General features: G+C 39.1%; 1 protein-coding gene across 1 annotated transcript in view; it reads right to left on the minus strand.

Moving 5' to 3' along the window:
• Positions 1–4,285: 4,285 nt before the first annotated feature.
• Positions 4,286–12,397, minus strand: part of CFAP54 (cilia and flagella associated protein 54) — a gene marked incomplete at its 5' end in the record, with an annotated part of 331,419 nt that continues 323,307 nt past the window's right edge. The window contains 1 exon segment of the mRNA XM_081249749.1: positions 4,286–4,632.

The raw sequence follows: 12,397 nt of genomic DNA on the forward strand, positions 1-12,397 counted from the left end.
ACGGAGCAAATAAGCCCGTGCGCCACAACTACTGAGCCTGAGCTCTAGAGTCCACAAACCACAACTACCGAAACCTGCATGCCTAGAGCTTGTGCTCCGCAACAAAAGCACCACAATGAGAAGCCCGCCCACGGCAATGAAGAGTAGCCCCCGCTTGCCGCAACTAGAGACAGCCCACACGCAGCAACAAAGACCCAATGTAGCCAAAAATAAATAAAGAAATTTATAAAAAAGAAAAAAAAAAAAAGAAAGAAAAGGATAGCTTTATTGCTTTGCCAGGCAAAGGGAGAAACACCGGGCTTCTACCTCGAAAAACTGTGTGTCCCAACCCAGGAGGATTTGATGAGGGGTTTTATAACAATGGTTCAAAGGTAGGGTCTCTGACAAGATTAGGGTGTGAGCAGGGCTTGCATTCCCTTAATCTCACCTCAGGTCTCCTAATCTTGATGAGCTTCTCTGGTCCTTTGAATCCTGCCTCAGCTGGTTTCTTGGCTGCTCCTCCCTTGATGAGCAACTGTCCGAACCTGGAACTCCAGGAAGAACATGAGGCTGGAGTCCTGCCTACAAGAAATGGGGGACAAAAGGGCCTCCATGCCTGGGAGGCCCACAGGGCCTCACTCGGTTTCAGCTTTCACAACTCCTTAATATGCCCCATACAGTAATTTGTGCCCAGATGCCTCTCTAGCCATTCTTCCCACAGCCCTGACCCCAGTACCCAGGCTTGTGCTACACCAGCAAAATTGAACTTCTCTCCATTTCTGGAAAAGCCACCCTCCATTTTGCCTTGAGGTGTCCAAATTATACTATTGTCTTAGTCTAGACTGTTTTCCTCCACTTCCAGAGGCTACTTCTTACTTGTGTATCTATACCTAGGATTAGTTTATAAGTTGTCTTAGTCCAGGTTTCCCAGACAACAGAGTTTAGGGGCAGAAATCAGTGCTGGTACTTTACAGAGGAGGCAGGGAGGGATAATCTTAGGGCGAGTAAGTGGGGGAAAGACTTGAGTGAAGGAAGACAGGGTGTGAACTATGTTACCACACTGGCTACTGTTTCCTGAAGAGCCTGGAAGAGATACATCAGTTTGCTCAGCAAATGTGTTTGTTGAGCATTTAGAAATCCTCAAGATGACTGTACAGAGAAACAATGCCTCTGACTGAGAGGAAGGGAGAAGGGGAATCTGTTTGCCCGGACCCCATCTGCCTCTTGCTTCCCACTGGACAAAGTCCACCCATATGGAGTCAACTGCCCCACTCTTTTAGGTCATGTCATCTGGCCCAGACTCGCAGGATACCAGATTCCATAGCCCACAGTGTAGTGTCTAGGGGATTAAAATATGCCACCCCAAAATATGCCACTTAAGCATAAGGGTTATTTTGAGCTAAAAGCATTTGAGATTCAACAGATGCAGAAAGAAGCCTTCCCAGAGCTTCTCTTATCTATCAAAGGGCAGGAACTTCTGAGAAATGAGGATTGCCAATAAATCCCCTCTCCCAGGGAAGTTTATGGCCGTGAAGAAGATAAAAGTTGGCACCGAGATGGCCTGAACAAACAAAATGTATTCCAGTGGTTTCCCCCATATATTTACTTTCCCCCAGTTTGCCACCCTTGGAAAACTTAACCTTTTTTTTGTCATGTCATTTCTCTAGGAATGTATCGTCCTTTGTTAAGATGCTCTATAAGCCCAAGTTCTAACCACCCCTTTGAGTTACCTGTCACTGAGTTTCTCCCATGTGTATGCATGTCACACACGTTAATACATTCTGTTTTTCTCTTGTTAATCTGTCTTTTGTCATCTAGTTCATAGGGCCTTAGTCAGTGAACCTAGAAAGATAGAGAAAACAGTACTTTTTTTTTCCTCCCCTAAAAGTGTTTCTAGAGTGAGGGGTTAAATGTGCTAGTTTGGGTGCTCTGAGCAGCAGATTCAGGGCTGGATTCGATGTCCAAGATATTCATAGGGTGAAAGAACTATGGGGGAAATGGGGGAAGAAAAAAAGGTGGAGAAAGCATAGGGATGTAAACCATGATAGAGACAGGGAAGGAGGTTCTAAGAAAGTTTCAGTCAGGATGATGGGGAATTGCAGGGCCAAAGTCACCTCTCACAGGAGTCCCACGTCTCATGGGGACAGGCCTGACTCAGTATCCCTGTGTTGCTTAGCCACTGGCTGAGAGCAGTCTGGGGAACAGGGCAAATTTCTATTCTCGTTATCAGAAAACAACTTTTACTGCATTTAAAAACAAATTTAAAAATTACATATGTGGTTATTCCCACTTGATGCAAGGATTTTCAGAATAGAATCTGAATAGATTTTCAGAAATCTTTGAAATGTGACCGAAAGGAGCATCTCTAAATATTCTAAAGTTTGATCAGTGCAAACCAAACTCAAAATTAGAATCTTTATGTCAAACTCAAAGTAACAGCCAAACTTAAATTAAAAACCATCTTTCAGTATGCAATATTAGGTGAGTTGGCCCACCATTAGAGTAAACTTGGATGTAATTCCATCTTCTCCCATGTCCTCCCCCAAGGCTCTGTAGGTTAGTTTCTATCTCTTGCCAGGTCTGTGTTAATTCCAACATTCTGGGATTGGAATGTGGTTTCTGGTTTTTATATCACCTTTGGCTCGGAATTCCCAGGTCTCTGAATTAATTCAGTTTATGGATCATCTTCCCTTCTGCACCCTAGTCCGGGACCAGTCTTCCCTGATTTCCGCATTGATGTCTGTCTTTCACAGAAGGCATCTGTGTGTGGAGCAAGGGAAGGGGCTTTAAGTCTCTCTGTTGCTTCTCACCCTTTTCCCCTCAGGGTTGTTTCTTTTCCTACTCCGCCTTTCCATTGGTCTCCCCAGTAAATGAATTTCCCTTTAGCTTTTCCTGTAAAACAATTTAGACCACTACCTCCTCCTTGCTCAGGGCTTCCATTTACTTATACTTAATATGCTCTGTAAACAACGGACCGCTTTCTCCAGCTCTTCTGTCTTGAGAAGCACCAAGCTCTGCTACCAGTCTCTGAAATTATATAGCTGAAGCAAGAGATCGATTCAAAGGTAACTGAAAGATAATTGATGCCACCCTCTTCCCCACTCTTCTCTAGTTCCCTACAGAGGTTGGTGAGGGGCAAAGTGCCCTCCATCGTGGGATGGGTGTCAAGGCAATTTCAAAGGGGGAAGGGATCAGTATATTCCCTACTAAATAAACTATGCTTCCCTCCTCACATTTGAAAGCAGATGCTCCTAAAGTCAGGTTTGGTTTTAAATAACACATTTTTGTCCTCTTCATTTCACATCTGTTACATCACTACACCAGAACATATTTAATAAAGAAGTCCATGCTAATCATTAATTATGATACCAACATACCAGTTGTATTGTATTCTAATGTAACTCGCACTTGTGGATTTCAAAGAGCTGCCCCCAGATTTAATTAATCCTCAGCTTTGCTAATGAAAAGCATCATTTCTACCCGGCATGAGTTTGTGTTTCTAATCTGTTCCTTAAGGTCACCTCATTTTTCTTGAAAATGTACATTTATAATTTAACATTTCAGATCTTTCACATTCCCTATTAAGCAATTATTTTGATTACTTCATTATCTTTCTTTTTTTTCCCCTAGACTATTTAGGTTGGTTTCTGCCTACCGCTAGCCAAGTGTAATTCCGACATTCTCTCTCGCTCTCTTTATTAGCATGATTTGCATTAGCAAGGGATTCATTTTCATTCTGGAGACTGAAAACAATTTCATTATCTGATAAAAATTACCTTTTCATATGCTGTAAGAAGCAATTCTCCTCATTTATGGTCTCATTAGGCATTTCATCTACCCAATACATCTTCTCAATTCTTCCTCTTTCCGGAAGTAGTCGTTCTGGTGACTCAACTAACAATATCTTGGGCTAGGGATTCTCATTTTTGCCTTTCTTCCCTCTTTTGTTCTTTCTTTCCCTAGCGAAGTAACTGCATCATCTCCTCCGTGAACCCTTGTTAGTTCCCTCTCTTCCTAAACATTTCGTTCAGGCTTTGTTCTAACATCTTTATTGTTGTACGATGAATTGTAAGTCTGCATTTCTGTTGTCCTTAATAGCCTAGCAGCATCTTATGGGCTGGGCCACAGCTCACAGATCTTTGTGTTTCCAAAGACTGGCACTGTATTTAGTGTACAGCAATGATCAAAAACTGTGTATTGAATAAAATGAAGGATTAAGTACACATGCAAACCTCATTTTTATTTTGAAATTTTATTCTTTTCAAAAGACAGGAATGACTGGAGAAGCCAAAGCAACGTGATAAGGAAGTAGATCAGTTGGACAAACTGAGAGCAAGCTGAAGAGAGAGACAGATCTGTAGGTAACAGGAAGGGAAGTAGTTAAACGGCCTCAGTGGCAGCTAAAATGCCCTGATGGCTGCAAGAGGCCAGTTGAGCAAGAGCAAAATCTCAAAGCAATACCTGGAGCTCTTGGATACATCATAAATGATCAGATGGGGCACGATCTAAGTCTGAACTGGAGCCTGCTGTGCAAGCAAGATATTGAATCATGACTATTTCTTCTCACCAAATCTCCAAAAGCTGACAGATATTGTTGAAAAATTCCTCAGTCTAATGTCACAGTCTTGATTTATTTCTCAGTTTTATTCATCCCTTGAGGAGGAAAAAAAGAGCAATCAGAATACTTCCTTTTCATCATAAGCATGCTAGAAAAATAAACAGTCCCACAAAGGATCCACTTATGATTTTTCGACTTTACAATGGTGCAAAATCGATATGCATTCAGTAGAAACCATACTTTGAATTTTGAGCTTTTCCTGGACTAGTGATATATGGTACAATACTCTCTGATGATGCTGGGCAGCGGCAGTGAGCCGCAGCTCCCAATCAGCCACGTGATCACGAGTGTCAACAACCGATACACTTATAGCCATTCTGGACCCATACAACCATTCTGTTTTTTCACTTTCATTACATTATTCAATAAAATACATGAGATATTCAACGCCTTATTATAAAATAGGCTTTGTGTTACATGATTTTGCCCAACTGCAGGTTAATGTAAGCATTTGAAGCACGGTTAAGGTAGGCTAGGCTAAGCTCTGATGTTCGGAAGGTTAGGTGTATTAAATGCATTTTTTTACTTATGATATTTTCAACTTACAACAGGTTTATCAGGATGTAACCCCATTGTAAGTAGAGAGATATCTGTTATAAGGAATGCTGAAGCATCATCCTGTGGCATTGGGGTCAATTCTATGGGAATGCGTGTACCCGCACACACACACACACACACACACACACACTCTCTTCTTTCCCTGAGATTGTTTTGGGACCAACTGGCAGTCTGATGTAAACAATTTATAGTAGATATTTAAAAGGTAATTAAATGGATAAAGAAAATGTTGTATATATACACAATGGAATATTACTCAGCCATAAAAAAGAATGAAATAATGCCAGTTGCAGCAACATGTATGGACCTAGAGATTATCATACTAAGTGAAGTAAGTCAGATAGAGAAAGACAAATACCATATGGGATCACTTATATGTGGAATCTAAAAATAATACAAATGAATTTATTTACAAAACAGAAACAGACTCGGACATAGAAAACAAACTCTATTTACTCTCTTATTCCTCTCTTTGTAGGATGAGTGACCAACCCAGATTGCCTGGGACTTTTTCCAATTTGGGGATTGTCCTGATTTTTGCACTGAAAGTTCATGTCCCAAGAAACATCTCAGTCCTGGGCAAAGTAGAAAGATTGTTAACTCTATCATTTTGTCTCAAATAGTTTTACCTGTCTCTCTGAAGCAACAAAGCCAGCCCACACCTATGGCTCACAGAAGCCACCTGCTCCAATAGACATATCAAACAACTTCCAAATCAAGCCAACTCTCCCTATACCAGATGTTGAAAAAATAAACCTTTATCAATTAGACGCATACACACTTGGGATTGTTGTCATCTTAATGAACTGATGTTCTTATAATTATGAAATGTTCTGTTTTGCCTCTGGCAGTAATCCATGCCTTGAGATATACCCTGATGTTAATAGAGTCACACCAGCTTCCTTATGTTTAGTGTTTGTATGGTATACATTTCTCCATCCTTTTATTTTCTTCTGTGGTACCTAATTTGCTGTTAAGTTCATCCAATGAATTTTTAATTTCAAATATTATAGTTTTCAGTTTGAGGATTTCTATTTTTTTTTACTAGTTTCCATATCTTTCCTGATATTCCCCATCTCACCCATTTTATCAATCTTTCCCAGTAGATTCTTCACATGTATATCATAGTTATTTTAAAGTCTTTATCTGCTGATTCTAACATCTGGGACTTTGTGGATCTGTTTGACTATTTTTTCCCTTGATTGTGAGCCACACTTTCCTGCTTCTTTGTATATACAGTAATTTTTCCTGGTATACTGTACATTGTGGGCTGTAGATGATACGTTACCTTCCTTTGGAAAGTGTTGAGTTTTGTTCTAGTAGACAAACTACTGATGAATCACCTTGATCTTGTGGAGCCTTGACGGGATGGACTTATTGTTGTTTTGCCCTTGGGCCTCAGTTGTAGTCCTTAGTCCTGCATCTTTATTCTTAAGGTGTGTCCCTCTTAGGGTTTCAATGGAAAGCACAAAGAATTCAGTAAGTTCCTACTCTGCTGGACTTGAATTCCAAAACTTGTCTCCCCAGAACCAAGCACTGGATGAAATCACTGCTCAGTACCTTTAACCTTTCCACTGGTGTTTTCCACTGGATTCCCTGAGGTCTCATTGTGGGCACCTGCAGCTTGGTAGTCAACCAACAATTTGAGGAGAATTTGTCCACAGATTTGGGGGCTCCCCGCCCTGCCTTCTTATTTTCTGGAACATCCCTCTTTAATTTCCAGCAACTCCAGCAAAACCACACTCTGACTTCTGAATTTTCAATCCAGTTGGTCAGCCTCTTCCTGACTGGGCTCTGTTTCTTAAGTACGTTACAAAATGAGGAGTGTCCTCAAGGAAAAAGCTGTCCAATGTGGATCTCACCTACTTTGTTTCCCTTATTGCAAGAATCATGTCCCCTCCAGTGTCTGCATATTTTTAGTCACTTCCCAGGATCTTCAAACAGTTATTTAATTCTGATCTCATAATTGTTTATGCTGTTTTTTTAGTCAAAACCTCAAAACTGTGATGGGTAGATGGTCGTTCAATAAATGCTACTCTGCTACTGCCAGAAATGAACTCCCCTTATTACTGAAAACAAACAAACAAAATTATGGTCTTTGTAGGCAGAACTGAACTTTCATGGAAGGTGTGTGTAATACTGTAAGAATGTAATAATAGTAATGATAATAGGAGATCACCATTATTGATCTCTAGCCCACTGTTCTTGGTGCTAGCCCACTGTTTTTGGTGCTTTATCTATCCTTAATTTACAGATGAGAAAACAAGTACAGACAGATTAAGAAACTTGCCCAAGTTCATAAAGATGGTAAATAGGAAAACCAGAACTCCAACCCACATGGACTGATGGCTCTCTTAACCACTAAGCTATGATGCTACTTAAGTGGGGGCTGGTTGTTCCTTGATGGGGACAGTCCAGAGGGAATTAAGCTTAGAGAATTCAACTGAATAACCTTTATGGTTCTTCTAAACCTGTGAATCCACTATTCTATAAAAATTATAACCCTCAATCAGCAAAAAATATTAACTTTTATGTTAGAAAAATTATTCTCCCTCAATCAGAAATCCAAAAAGGGTACACATAAGAAGAGTATTTGCATGCCTACCCAGCTCTTGCAAAATCAGTTCTTTTTTCTCTCCTTTAGAATTTGACTTACAGCACCTCAAGCAGAACTATATATTTGTGGTTGCCTGATTGCTGCAGTGCTAGTTGTATCTTGTGTTCATTCTGAATGCAGTGTCAAGATTCAAAAACCAATTTACTTCAAGCAGTTCAGAGCATCAGCCTTTGAAGTTTTGAAAAATAGCCGTTTGGGTGTGTTTTTCCACACCACCCCAAATATATTTGAAAAATATTTTTAACCAGAGAAATTGCTCTAAGTAAAAAAAAAAAAAAATACACATTGAAGTATTTTTCCTCAGATTAAAAAAAAAAACTGTTCTAAAGATCAGTAAAAATATCCCTTTCCTTGACATCCCTCCCTTGCTACAATACATGCCTTCCAAATTGCTATAAACCAATTAATCAGAAATGGATATTGTTTTGTGAAAATAAAATAAATGAAAAACCCTTGAAAGAATAGTCTACAGTCCTTGCAATGATCTTTGAAACGTGTTGTATTTTACTGTAGGCTGCTGGTGAAGACACAGTTTATTTAGAGTATATCCTCATGAGGAACCTCAGGAAAAAACAGTTTTCTGGAATTAGTACCAGGAACAGCAGCACTTCTCCTAAGTCCATGGTCTGTTTTTCCCTCATTACAAAGTTGATCTTGTAATGCATTATATTTACTTGCCAAAACATGTTGCAGGAAAGCACACAACTATGTGGCTGACCCCTAGTAAGACTAAAGCTTGTAACAGCATCTTTTTTCAAGAAACTAACACAATTCCTGGCTCCATCTTACTTTCCTACTTTTATTTGTTTTATTGGCCTCATTTTTCTTACCTGGTTTTAACGAATGCATATTTGTAAGCTACCTTAAATCCCTTTTTGGGCAAGTCTGAATAAAACCAACTAAATGCTCTCGATTTGACTAACACAGCTTTAAAAATAAGAACTACTAAACAGTAAATGAAAATTGAGAGGCAAATGAAAACCTGACAAAAAGTCACAAAATATATCAAAAGGATGAATAGCCTTGATCATGAGGAATCTTGGAAATCAACAAGAGAAAAATAGGTGAGCATACAAGTAAAAAATTGAGGAAAGGTTCTGAAGAAGTATGAAAACAGAAAAAAATGCAATGGGAAGATAACAAATGCGAAAAAAAATTTCAATCTCAGTTGTGGTCCAAAAAATGCAAATCAAAATTTAACAAGAAACTTTTATAAACAATGGAAAAATAAATTTGTTTCCTTGAAATCCACCTACTTTGCTCCCAGATCTCAAGGAGGGGGACAGACATGCAAATAAGCATGTATGGGATAGGGTGGGTGTGACAGAGCATACACGTGTTTACAGGGAAGCACCAGGGGGAAGCTGAAGAGACAGGTTCATGGTAGGAGAGATCCCAGCTGAACCTGAAAAGAAGAGCTGGAGTCATTAGATGTGAGTTTTTGGAAGTAGGGACTGCCTAAGTGGCGCCCATCAAGTGCACAGTCTCTGGCATATAGTGGGCACCTGATAAATATTTTTAAAATAAAGAGTGAGAAAGGACATGTCTGCTGGGAAGCAAAGGCACAGAATAAAATCTATCAAATGAACAAATGCATATATGAATAAATGAGCCATTTGTCAGGGAAATACTAATGCATCTCTGAAAGAGAGATCAAATGACCAGCCTCCAAAGGACAAAACAAAGATTTGGTTTTTTTCCTTTCCTATGGATCATTACCATACACTTTATTACTCAGACAGAGAACTCTGGACAATTCCTTTGGATCCACTTATATCCTGATTTTTCTAACTGCATTTCACCCCAACCACCAGGCCTAAATATTCCCAACTCAGGCATTTTCCCAGCCAATAGACTCTGAAAAGGCCCATCTGTGCTACACCTTAGGGAATATGGATAGTTGCCGCAAATCTCAATACTTTTCAGTCTGAAGATGGATTTTTTCTGGCTATTAGGGAAAACAGATGTGCTATAAGGAATACATTTATTTAATTATTTTTAATAAATTTATTTATTTTTGGCTGCGTTGGGTCTTCGTTGCTGTGCGCGCGTTTTTCTCTAGTTGCAGAGATTGGGGGCTACTCTTCGTTGCGGTGGCATGGGCCTCTCATTGCAGTGGCTTCTCTTGTTGCAGAGCATGGGCTCTAGGTGAGCGGCCTTCAGTCGCTGTTGCTTACGGGCTCTAGAGCACAGGCTCAGTAGTTGTGGCTCACCGGCTTAGTTGCTCCAGGGCATGTGGGATCTTCCTGGACCAGGGCTCGAACCTGTGTCCCCTGCATTGGCAGGCGGATTCTTAATCACTGAACCACCAGGGAAGGCCCCAAGGATACATTTAAATGTTAACACTGGTTGTTTCACAGTAGCGGATTTCTGAGTAACTTTTATTTTCTACTTTGTACCTTACAGTATTTTGCAAATCCTCTACGTCAGTTCTGAATTGCTTTTATAATGACAAGAAATCAGGTCAAGAAATTCCTGTGAATCTGTTGGGGGAGAATTAAATTAGGAAAGTTGTGGAACTACTTAGAAAGCTACTGAGGTTTCACATTGTGGACCATTTAAAGAGAGGGTTCAGGGTGATTTGTACTTGAGCAGAATATGGTTTTAGACATGCTCCATTCTAAGCTATTAAATACAAAATGTATAAATGTTATCTTAAATATCAAACACAACCAAAGGCAATTTTATAGCAATTCATTTTGTGTCGCCTCCAAAGCTCCAGTTGAAACTGTCCTTGTTGTAATAAAATTCCTACGCTTCTTAACCCAGCATTTTCATTAATGACTTTAATTATGAAGAAAACTGCTGTCATTAAAGCCTTCTTCTCAATCATACCTGTGTTTATGACAAGAAAAATCTGTTGCCATGGAAATTTTAGTGTCAAAGTTGCAACTCATAAAGCTTTACTGAAGTGTAAAGTAAAAATAGGAAGTGATCTTTAGCAGAGAGAAACTTCTTCCTTAATATATTTTTAAAAACATTGAAATTATGGACAGCAGCTGGATTTTACAAGTGAACTCATTTTGCATAACCAAAAAATCATGTGAAAAGTTCGGCGAATATCTAATTTTGGAAAATCAAATAATTTAAAGTATAACTAGGGAACTCACAAAAGACAGGAGTTGCACTGGGAATCCACCTCAGTTTAATTAAACATTTACCGAGGCTCTACTATCTTATATTAAAAATTAATATATTCATAGAGTTTTCTAAAATTGGGCACCTATATAGTTTGACATTAGTTTTAAAATTGTTTTCAGCTGTCATTAAAACCCCAAATAATGGAACCAGATATGAATGACACAGTTACAGTTGTATAATGAGACCAGGATCATTACTCACATTTAATAGTTATTTACTGATAGGTGAGCCAGTAACCATACTAAGCTTGCCGGCCAACAAGATGAGGAAGGTAAACGATGTGTTTCTTTTTAATTTATGAAATATTTCATGTATACAAAAAAGTAGAAACCAATATAACAAACAGCTTAAGAAAGGAAATTGTACAAATGAAACCTCTTGGGCATTCTTACTTGACCTCATTTCCTTCCTTCATCCAAGAGGTGACCACAAACTTGAATTTGGTATTGACCATTAATTAACCTGTCTTTAAAAAGAAGTTTAGTATATATTTATACATCTATAAATATTATATATTATATCATTTTGCCTGTTTTTCAAAACTTTAAATAGTATCTCCCTATATGTATCCTTCTACATCACTTCATTTTTTTCTTTTGCTCAACCTACTTTTGATGCATATCCAGATTGATGTATATCTCTGTAATTCATTTACAACTGCTCTGTGGTAGTCTATTACTCATTCATTTATATGTTCTATATAATATTCTACTGTATGTTACACAATTATTTATTTATCCATTATCCACCTGAGGGATAGTCAGTAGGGTTTTGTGTGTGTGTGTGTGTGTGTGTGTGTGCGCGGGCTATTGTAATCTATGCATCAGTGAACATTTTTGCATAAGTTTCCTTGGGCATATAGGTGGGAGCTTCTTTCGGGGATATATCACAAGCATTTCAAATATAAGAAAATGAAAAAGAGTGGTTAAACAGTGGACTTCTGGATCCACTATTTTCTTCCCTAACTCCCAGTTAGTGGCTTGTCCAGTCCTATGCACACAAAGATAATATTAACGTTTAAAATAATATTTTATTTTTCTACAGATTGAAGATGTCCATGATGACATTATGTATATTTCACCTAAGTTTCCAGGCTTGTGGACACCTTGTAGATTAAAAGATACATCAACAAAAAATGATGTACCCCGTCTCAAGCCAAATGAAAGCCAAAGGACTGTAGGGCGGGCATACACACTTAGGACACCCTTGTGCTAAGGTTATAAGACCTTGCTGTGAAATGTAACAATACAGAACTATGTGCCCTTGGGCATTGTTAAAAGCCAAATTATCAGTGCACCAGGAAGTACTGGAGGAGTTCTGGGAGCCTACGCTCTGTCACTTGAGCTGCGATGGAGGGATCTGTATAATGCTGTCCAGAAGGGGAAAGAAAGGCAATGCAGACCAGAGGCCGAAGCCAAGTTCTAGTACTCTCCAAACATGTACCATTGATTCCCCCTGCAATTCAGTGAAGGAGAACAAGTCAA

This window comes from Mesoplodon bidens, assembly GCF_964165515.1.
Source record: "Mesoplodon bidens genome assembly, chromosome: 11".
Classification (NCBI taxonomy): domain Eukaryota; kingdom Metazoa; phylum Chordata; class Mammalia; order Artiodactyla; family Ziphiidae; genus Mesoplodon; species Mesoplodon bidens.